Source organism: Colobus angolensis, unplaced genomic scaffold, assembly GCF_000951035.1.
Source record: "Colobus angolensis palliatus isolate OR3802 unplaced genomic scaffold, Cang.pa_1.0 Scaffold109, whole genome shotgun sequence".
NCBI classification, from domain to species: Eukaryota; Metazoa; Chordata; class Mammalia; order Primates; family Cercopithecidae; genus Colobus; species Colobus angolensis.
Genome location: NW_012111919.1, coordinates 6,256,936 through 6,266,626, shown reverse-complemented (window position 1 = coordinate 6,266,626; position 9,691 = coordinate 6,256,936). Strand labels below are relative to the sequence as shown.

At 50.7% G+C, this 9,691-nt stretch overlaps 1 pseudogene; it reads left to right on the top strand.

The window, feature by feature from the left end:
* Positions 1 to 473: 473 nt before the first annotated feature.
* On the top strand, positions 474 to 7,620 carry LOC105518066 (annotated as a pseudogene).
* Positions 7,621 to 9,691: the final 2,071 nt, after the last annotated feature.

Here is a 9,691-nt window from a genome sequence, read left to right as displayed (position 1 = left end):
GAGGTGCAGGCACCCCAGTGCTGACGGAGGGAGGGAGACCCCAGCAGGATGGCTCCAGGTGGGGCTTCCGTCCTCCTGGGCTGGGCATCCCCGTGCTCTCAGAGCCACCAGCCCCGGAAAGGTGGGCTAACTCCCTGGGAGAGGGACTGTCTGCGGGCCCTGCTCTGCCTGGGCCCGGGACAGCGCATTAGGTAATAATATTTTAGTCCCATTCTTGCCTAAGATGTGAATCTCGATTTCTTTCATTCCAAAGTCGCTCCACAAATCCCTCTTCACAGCCAGAGAAGACGCAGGGAGCAGCAATGGCTGGGGATGTAGCTAGGAAGCCAGACGGTGAGGGGCGGCAGACAGAGAACGGGAGGTGGAGACGGGTGATTTCTGGAGACCCTAATTTGGAGAAGGGGGTTCCTTTCAAATCTGTCCTAGTTTTCACGCCTTTCTTCCATCCCTCCACTCCCGTGTCCTCATGTAAAATGTTGGCTGTGCATTTTGACAAGCTAGGAGGACCGGAAAACCTCTACATGAAGGAGGTGACCAAGCCGAGCCTGGGGGAGGGTGAAGTCCTCCTAAAGGTGGTGGTCAGCGCCTTGAACCGCGCGGACTTCCTGCAGGTACCCAGTCACTGTGGTGTGGGGCACTGGGGACCAGGGCCTGCTCCTGGGGCAGAGCTGCTTGGGTCAGGAACTGACTGACCATCAGCCAGTTTTGAAGGGAGCTGGGCGGAGCTGGGCCAGCATGGCTAGATGGGTGGTGTGAGTTATTGGTGTCTGTATCAGTAGGACTGCAGCACCTGCCATTGTGCCCTCGGAGCCGGCTGGGGACACCCCCTTACCTAGCCCCGACAGGAGACAAGGAGAGGTGCTGCGGGTTGTTTCGTGCTCACTCTGTGCCGGGCACTGTGCTCAGTGGATGTTTTAATTTGAGCCTCATAAGCACCCAAGGAGATGGGTCCTTGTGTCTCCATTCCAGTAATGAGGAAAGTGTGAATGACGCCCAGGAAACTGCATAAGCCAGAAGCCAAGCCTGGGATTGACCCCAGGTCTCTCCACTCTTCATCCGCTTCATGAGCCTAGGTCTCTGAGCCTCCCTCATAGCAGATCTCCAGCCAGCCCTCTTCTTCCCACTGCTCCATCCAGGGCCACGCCAGTTCCATTTTACCCAGGTGCTCGCAGTGCTTCCTTCAGCCCCCTCTCCACATGGCAGCCAGGGCGACCCCCAGAGAGATGGCCATGCACTTAGGACGAAATGGAAACTGCCTGCTCACTATGGGGCCCTGCTGGTTGGGCTGCTGACACCTCAACCCCTGAGCAGTAGCTCCTGTGCCTTGCTCAGCACCCTCCAGCTGCGCTCCACGTGCCTTCCTGCCCTGAGCTTGCCCTTCCCTCTCCCTGGGATGCCCTTCAATCATTCTTTGTATGTCTGGCTTCTCCTCTCATAGCAGCCAGTTAGTTCCCACAAATCTGGTTTGTGTGTGTGTATGTGATTGTGTGTGCACGTGTGTGTGTGTGCGTGTGTGTACGTGCGTGTGTGTGCGTGTGTGTACTTCTTTAAAGTCTGTCTTCCTCCACGAGACTGTAAGTTCCACCAGGACAGAAGCAATCTGCTCTGCCTACCACAGGGCCTGACACATAGTAAGCATGTGTAGTATTTGATATAAGACTGAATAAATGGCAGAGACAGAATTTGAACCCAGATCCATTTGGCTCCAAAGTCCAGACAGCTGGCTCTCAGGAAGAAAGGGATTAGTGTGCACTTGGGAAGTGTGAGAGTCGAGGGTCCCAGGCCCCTTTATTTGGAGCCTGTTCTGATCCAAGTCCCAGGTTGGGTCAGGCAGCAATGAATGCAGCCCCTTGCAAGCCGTGGTCTGAGTCCCTGTGCCCCAGAACCAAGCCAGCACCCTTCCTGACTCCCCTTCATCCAGGCTGGAGAGAATCAGAGAGCCAGTTTGCATGACATCCCTGTTGCAGATCCAGTTTCTAGCTGGTAAAGATGGCATGATAGCCCACCTTCTTGTGGAAGCTGAGTTCAGAGTAGGAGAAACAAGGGCTGAGATGGCAGGATGTCCCCTCGCCAGCCCCACCTCTCAGGGTCTCAGACCTCAGCAAGTTGCACTCCATGCCTTCTCCCAGCTGCCTCAGCCCCCTGACTCACAGCACTGTCCGCCAGGCTGGTGGAGTGACAGGGGAGACCTCCTGGATGGGCTGTCTCCGGGGTGAAGTTGTTTCTACAATTACTGTTATTTGGAGACTATCTGAATTTTCTACCACCCTAGAATTTACTCCCACCTGCAGTAGACTTCAAGCCAAAATCCACCTTCTCTCTCCAGCAACAGGGAGGGCTGGCATTTAACCCCTCTTATCAGACTTACTGTGAGCCCCTCCCTCTACAGAGATAGGCCAGTATTCCCCACCCCCAGAAGCCAGCAACATAGCAACATTTTGGGCATCTAGACACATGGCAAAACTGGGGCCTGGCTGCCGGGGACACTGGAAAATTGGGGATGCAGCCATGGCTCTGCCGCCTGGTGGGGGCCAGGCTCAGTATGTCACTGTCCCTGAAGGGCTCCTCGTGCCTATCCCAGAGGGACTGACCCTGCCCCAAGCTGCTGCCATCCCCGAGGCCTGGCTGACCACCTTCCAGCTGCTGCACTATGTGGGTGAGGAGGACCCCTACCCCGTAGAGATCCCCTCCCACTAGCCCCACCCTGTCACCTGAGGCCAACTGCTGACCCCAAACCACGCATCTGCTGGCCCTGAAAATGTGAGCCCTTCATCAACACCCTGACATGCCCTAGCCTCTAATCCCAGAGCTAGCCCAGACATGTCCCCCATGGAGACAACTACAGGCAGTTTTTTTTTTTTTTTTTTTTTGAGACGGAGTCTCGCTCTGTCGCCCAGACTGGAGTGCAGTGGCCGGATCTCAGCTCACTGCAAGCTCCGCCTCCCAGGTTTACGCCATTCTCCTGCCTCAGCCTCCCGAGTAGCTGGGACTACAGACGCCCGCCACCTCGCCCGGCTAGTTTTTTGTATTTTTTAGTAGAGACGGGGTTTCACCGTGTTAGCCAGGATGGTCTCGATCTCCTGACCTCGTGATCCGCCCGTCTCGGCCTCCCAAAGTGCTGGGATTACAGGCTTGAGCCACCGCGCCCGGCCTCAGGCAGTTTTTTATTTGTTTCATTTTGTTTCTGAGACACGATTTCACTCTATTGCCCAGGCTGGAGTGCAGTGATGCGATCATGGCTCAATGTAGCCTTGACCTCCTGTGCTCAAGTGATCCTCCCACCTCAGCCTCCCAAGTAGCTAGGACTGCAGATGTGGACCACCGTGCTCAAGCTAATTTTTTAGTTTTTGCAGAGATGTGGTCTCCTTATATTGCCCAGGCTGGTCTTAAACTCCTGGTCTCAAGCAATCCTCTGTCCTTGGCTCCCAAAGTGCTGCGATTACAGGTGTGAGCCACCACACCCAGCCTATGGGCACTTTTATGACCAATATGAGGCAAAAGCAAGGTTCTCAGAGCAGTTCCAGCTGCTTGTCCCATCCCCAGAGGGGAGGAAACTGTCCTTCAGTCCTTCTGCTCAGGTCCCTCACAGGCAGTGGAGGAGATGCTCTTGGTTAATTTCTCACACAAAAAGGTATCAGAGTAGACCAGACATGTGGCCTGGGGACCTCCCTATCCCAAGAGCTCTGGACACTTCTAACTCTGTCCCAGGAGCTCTGGACAGTTCTAACCCTGACTCAGGAGCTCTGGACAGTTGTAACCCTATCCCAGGAGCTCTGGACAGTTCTAACCCTGGCTCAGGAGCTCTGGACAGTTCTAACCCTATCCCAGGAGCTCTGGACACTTCTAACCCTGGCTCAGGAGCTGCCTTCAGGACAGTTTTGACACTCAACCCACCCTGTTTGATGGATTAATCTTGCCCAAGCCCAGCCCTGGCCAAGGCCCCTGCTGCTATAAAAACTCCAAAGGCTCCTCACGCTCAGTGCCCTCCATGACTCAGGCCGCATGACCTTCAACCTGGTCTCTCCTCACACCCTCAGGGCATAGAGGGTTTATGTTTCCAAAGCCAACCCTGCGCCCTCCCATCCCCACGCCCTCACTGGCTCAGGATGCTCTGACATTGTTGCTACAGGAGGAGTGCAAGACGGGGAGACCATGCTTATCCATGCCAGCATGGGCGGTGTGGGCACAGCTGCCATCCAGCCAACCAGGCTGTTCAATGCCGTCCCCACTGGTGACCATGAGCTCCAAGGAGAACATTCAAATGGCACAGAAGCTGAGAAGCTGGGTGCTGCAGCTGGGTTCGATTATAAGAAGGAGGGCTTCTCTGAGGAGGCTCTGAAGGCCACACAGGGGGTGTGTGTGTATATATATGTGTTTGGAGGTTTTGTCCATGTGTTTGGAGGGTGTGTGTGTGTGTGTCTTTGGAGGGTGTGTATGGGCCTGTGTGTTTGCAGGGTGTGCGTGTGTGTTCGGGCCTGTGTTTGGAAGGTGGGTGTGTGTGCGCTGTGTTAGGAGGGTGTGAGGGAGGCCTGTGTGTTTGGAGGGTGTGTGTGTGTGTGCACGCGGAGGGTGTGTATGGGCCTGTGTGTTTGCAGGGTGTGCGTGTGTGTTCGGGCCTGTGTTTGGAAGGTGGGTGTGTGTGCGCATGTGCACGGGCCTGTGTGTTAGGAGGGTGTGAGGGAGGCCTGTGTGTTTGGAGGGTGTGTGTGTGTGTGCACGCGCACGCGTGTGCAGGCCTGTGTGTTAGGAGGCTGTGTGCATGTGTGTGTGTGTGCGCATGTGCATGGGCCTGTGTGTTAGGAGGGTGTGAGGGGTGCCTGTGTGTTTGGAGGGGGTGTGTGTGTGTGCGCGCGCGCGTGCACGGGCCTGTGTGTTAGGAGGGTGTGTGCGTGTGTGTGTGTGTATGTGCACAGGCCTGTGTGTTTGGAGGAGAGCCCAAGCTGATCCTGACTCCCTGGGCTTAACCCTCCCTCTCTTATCCTATCCTCTCCCCTTTTGTAACCTTTCCTCCTCCTTTCTGTCCTCTATTAGTAGCTATCTATTGCTGTATAACAAATTACCCAAAACTTAGTGGCTTAAAACAATGTATATTATTATCCCTACCATTTCTGTGGGTCAGGAATCTGGGAGCAATTCAGCTGGGTCCTTCGGCTCCAGGTCTCTCCCAAGGCATCAGCCAGGCCTGTGGTCATTGCCAGGCTCACCTGGGGAGCAATTGGCCTGCAAGTTCACTCTCACGGCTGTAACAGGCTTCAGGTTCTTGTCAGATGTTAGCCAGAGACATCAGTTCCTTGATATATGAGCCTCTCCATAGGGCAGCATGAAACATGGCCAGTGGTTTCCTTCAGAGAGAGCAAGCAAGAGTGAAAGAAAGTATCCCATTTCCCTTAGGGAAGCCATCACCTTTTGGTGACCTAATCTTGGAAGTGACATCCCATCACTTCTGCCACATCCTTCTTGTTAGAGGTATGCCTGTAAGTCCAATCCACACACAAAGGGAGGGACCGGAAGGTGTAAATACTGGAAGGTAGAGGGTCATCAGGGGACCATTCTGGAGGCTGCCTGCCACATCTTCCTTCTCCTCCTCTGCATCCCAACCCTCCCTTCTTTCTCCTTCACAATCCCCACTCTCTACTGCATCTTTCACAAAGCCTGAAGATGGTCTAACCACTCAAGATGGAAGAAAAATTATTAATTAGAACTAGAAAATATAAACCAAGGAAAGAAGAAAAAAACATGTTCATCATAAAGGTTAGTACAATAACTGTGAGCAAGTATTATGCATGATTCTGAGCTTTCTGGATGCCTAGCGAAGGAGGGGGAGGAAGAGAGAAAAAGAAGGGGAAGAGAAGGAAGAAGAAGGAGAAGAAAAAGAAAGAGGAGAAGGAGGAGAAAGAGGACGAGAAAGGGGGAACAGTAGGAGAGAAGGAGAAGGGAAAGGGGAAGAAGAAGGAAAATGAGGAGGAGGAGGAGAAAGAAGAATGATTGGGACTCTCATACTTGTAAAGATTTGAGGGATCTCAACCATGGTGAGGATGAGTTAAAAAAAATATTTGGGTGGCTGGGTGCAGTAGCTCACACCTGTAATCCCGGCACTTTGGGAGGCTGAAGTGGGCAGATCACCTGAGGTTGGGAGTTCGAGACCAGCCTGGCCAACATGGTGAAACTCTGTCTCTACTAAAAATAAAACATTAGCCAGATGTAGTGGTGCACACCTGTAATCCCAGCTACTCAAGAGACTGAGGCATGAGAATCACTTGAACCTGGGAGGCAGAGCTTGCAGTAAGCTAAGATCACACCACTGCACTCCAGCCTGGACCACAGACTGAGATTATCTAAAAAAAAAAAAAAAAAAAAAAAAGATTTGGGGAGTTCCTTGAAGCTCCAGGGTCTCCAGTACCCAAGGTGATTACATAGCTTTAATTACCAAAAAAGGAGGTAATTAAGGAGGAAGCCTACTGACTTTTCAGAGGAGAACAATACTCTTGCTCTCCAGAGAAAGTACTCAAGGCTGTGTTAGTCGATGTTTGGAACTATCATGAGACATATCTCCTTAGCTTGAGGTCTTCTGAAAGCCACATGGCTTAGTACTTCTCCCTCAGCTCTCCAGGAGAACTAAGTGCACCTTGCCTCCTAGATAGTGCTTTTGCTTCCCACTTTGTTTCCTGGGCCACAGGAGAATGTGCGAAACCAGATCCAGAGGGGAGGAGTTTGGGCATCTGCCTTCCCACGATATCTAAGCCATTCTACCTACTATCCAAGGTGTGGGTGTCAACGCGATCCTTGACTGCATTGATGGCTCCTGCTGGGAGAAGAATCTCCACTGTTTAGCTGCAGATGGCTGATGGGTTCTGTATGGTGTCATGGGGGGAGAAGTCAATACACCCCTGCTTTCCAAGCTGTTGTGTAAGTGAGGAAGTCTGTGGGCCAGTCTGCTGAGGTCCAGGGATCAGAAGGCAGGTGACAGACAAGAGCTGAGCAGGTTCTGGGCACTGCTCTTGAGTTATGACTCTGACCTGCCCTGGCTTATAGAATTCCTGCTTATGAAGCTTTGCTGACATTGCCAGCTCTCCTTCCTCTGGGTGGGAACCTAAGGGTTAGCTTGACCCTTCCTCCCTCAGAAGTCTCATTTCCGCCACCTACTTCCTCATTTGACTCGGACTTACTCCTCCTCTCTTCCAAGTCCAGGATTCATATTGAGACTCCCATGCTTTTGGAGATTTGGGGGGTGGCAGGGTCCCTTGATATTCCAGGGGTTCCAGTGTCCAAGGGTATTTAGACTGATAAATGACCTTTCTTCATCCATGGTTTGGTCTGATCTCTTTGAGTCAATGCTAGTACCAGGGCCAACCAGGTATGTCCTGATTTTCCCCTCAAAGATGTATGAGGCCAAGGAGACCTCATCCTTATCCTGTTAATGGGCTGTTCTCTCTGCTGCAGTATAAGGAAATGTTGGTAAAGACCTTCAAGGAGCAAGTCCTGGCCCACTTCTCCCCTGGGAGTGCTGTGCAGCTGCAGCCTGTGATCGATAAAGTCTTTACCATGGCTGAGATTCAGAAAGCCCACTCTCACATGGAGGCCAACCAGAATGTGGTGAGAATTATCCTGGAGATGCCCTGACTCAAACACGGTGTGGCCCATGAGTGACATCAGCCTGAGGAGAACTGTCAGGGACAGGGTCAGGGATGTGGGAGTGTGGGAAGGCCCGGAGCTGGGCTGAGTTGGGCCAGGGTCCGGGCTAGAGAGAACTGGGGCCAGGCTACCTCACAACAATGTTGAGAGAATTAAACTGAGATCACAGGGATAAGAGCACTGCATGAGCTGTCAAATACATTGCAATGGGCAAGGTAGGAATCTTGTAGACATAGATAAGCTGCAGAGTGTTCATATATTATAAATATATTAAGACAGATTTTGGTGGGGGGGGGCTGTTTTTTTTTCCAATGGCTATACCCTAGGCCTGTCTGGCTATTCCCATAGCGAAAATTCTCATATTTGGGGGAATAAACTACACTCAATCTTCCCCCAGATTCAGGATAGTCCTTTGATCTTCAGGAATGGTCTAGGGATTCAGGCCAGTTCTGAACACCAAAAGACTAGCCTGAATTAACACAAAGCCCTGGCCCTAACCCCTCCTCTGAGTTCCAGATGCATATATCGAACTGACGACTTGACACTTAGACATCTCAAAGGTACTTCTACTTTAACATGTTCAAAATTTAACACATAATCATCACCTACTATCTTGCTCCTCTCCTAGGATTTCCTGTCTCCATAAATAGCAAACCACCAATCCAGGTGCAAAATCCAGAAACCTAGAAGTCATCCTTGATACCCCTTCTCTCTCTCATCTTCAGGTCCAATGGGTCACCAAGTAGCCAATTTTCTTTTCTAAATCTCTTTTATCTTTTCCTTTCTCTCCATTTCACCATCTCTCGCAATCCAAGCTACTATCCATCTTTTACCTGGGCTATTGCAATATTGCAATGGTTTTCTAATTTATTTTCTTTCTTTCTTTTTTTTTGAGAGAGTCTCGCTCTGTCACCAGGCTGGAGTGCAGTGGCATAATCTCAGCTTACTGCAACCTCCGCCTCCTGGGTTCAAGTGATTCTCCTGCCTCAGCCTCCCAAGTAGCTGGGACTATAGGTGCGCACCACCACGCCCGGCTAATTTTTGTATTTTTAGTAGAAACAGGGTTTCACCATGTTGGCCAGGATGGTCTTAATCTCTTGACCTCATGATCCGCCCGCCTTGGCCTCCCAAAGTACTGGGATTACAGGTGTGAGCCACTGCACCCAGCCTCTAATTTATCTTCTTATACCCACTCTTTTCTCTTGTAATCCATATTCTATGCAGTAGTAAAAGTGATCTCTTCAAAATGCAAATTCAATCATGTCACAGCCTTGCTCAATATACTTCCATAGCCTTCCACTCTTGGTAGAGCAGTAATAAGAACCTCACAGGCCAAGAAGTCTTTGTATAGACTGACCCATGCCTGTCTCTGCAGTCCTGTTTTCTACCACGGCTCTCCCTCCCACCATAGGACCTTCAAACATAATTTTTAATCTCAGATCTCTCTACCACAATCCAAATATCCATCAAGAGGGGACTTAGCTAATAAATTATGATACATTCACATGATAGAGTACTATGTAACTATATAAAGACATGTGAACTGCTGTAATCTCCAGAATATGTTGTTAAGTGAAAAAAGCGAGGTATGCAATAAGGAATATGATTTGCTACCTTTTGTCTTAGAAAAGGGAATTTATGAACATAAGTGTGTATGTGTATATATATATATACACACACACATTTTCTTATATTTTCTCACAGGAGAATCAAAAACGAAGGTGTTTCAGCCAAGTTCAAGAATGGTGAAAACAAATTTCAAGGGAAAAAAAGGCCAGGTGCAGCAGCTCATGTCCGTTATCCCAACATTTTGGGAAGCTGGGGCAGGAGTTCTAGACTAGGGCAACATAGGGAGATCCCATCTTTACAAAAAAAAAAAAATCTAAAAATTAGCCAGGTGTGGTACCACACACCTGTAGTCGCAGCTATTTGGGAGGGTGAGGTGGGAGCAACATTTGAGCTCAGGAGGTAGAGGCAGTGAGCTGTGATCATACTCCAGCCTAGGCAACAGAGTGAGACTCTCTCAAAAAAAAAAAAAAAAAAAACCCTAAGGGAAAGC